The 588-nt window shown below is 30.3% G+C and overlaps 1 protein-coding gene across 1 annotated transcript in view; it reads right to left on the bottom strand.

The window, feature by feature from the left end:
- LOC105818636 (ephrin type-A receptor 5) overlaps positions 1-588 on the bottom strand; it is a gene marked incomplete at its 3' end in the record, with an annotated part of 255324 nt that overhangs the window by 202777 nt on the left and 51959 nt on the right. The gene's annotated exons all lie outside the window — the stretch shown is intronic.

The following is a 588-nucleotide window of genomic DNA, read 5'->3' as shown; positions in this document are numbered from 1 at the left end:
GATAAATGCAATATAAGATCACTACTGTGAATTATCTTCAAAAATTTCATTATTCAATCTCACATCAAAATAAAACAAACACTAAACCAGAGAAGCTTGTTTGACGAAGTGACTATCTTGCAGGATTATACTCGTGGTTATGCCTTTAATTGTGCAGACTGGAAGGGTTTTTGAATAATCTTGAATTATTTGAATAATTTGTAATCACAGCAAAGCCTGTAATTCATTTGCATGCTTATCACACATTTGCATGTTATAATCAATTAAAGTCCATGCACGCCCAACTATACAAAACTCTCTTTAAAATAAAATTTTTCCAACAGTCTTGGCAGCTGTCCTCTCTTGATGTACATAATATAGAGTGGAATACATGAAGGATTAAGTTAGCTGTTCGTGAAGTATATGCACACCATTTCCACTATCTGTGCTCTACATCAAATGTGAAGAAATTAAGATGAATTGGAATATATTTACTCAATGAGTTCATATTCATAAACTGTATCATTAAATATTCATAATATTTGGAAGTGTTGCAATCATGTAAAGAAATTCCACATAAGAAAAGCAATATAAAAAAAAAGAAAAAAA

This window comes from Propithecus coquereli, unplaced genomic scaffold, assembly GCF_000956105.1.
Source record: "Propithecus coquereli isolate 6110/MARCELLA unplaced genomic scaffold, Pcoq_1.0 Scaffold446, whole genome shotgun sequence".
NCBI lineage: Eukaryota > Metazoa > Chordata > Mammalia > Primates > Indriidae > Propithecus > Propithecus coquereli.
Note: the sequence above shows the minus strand (reverse complement) of the source record. Positions and strands in the feature narration are given on the sequence as shown.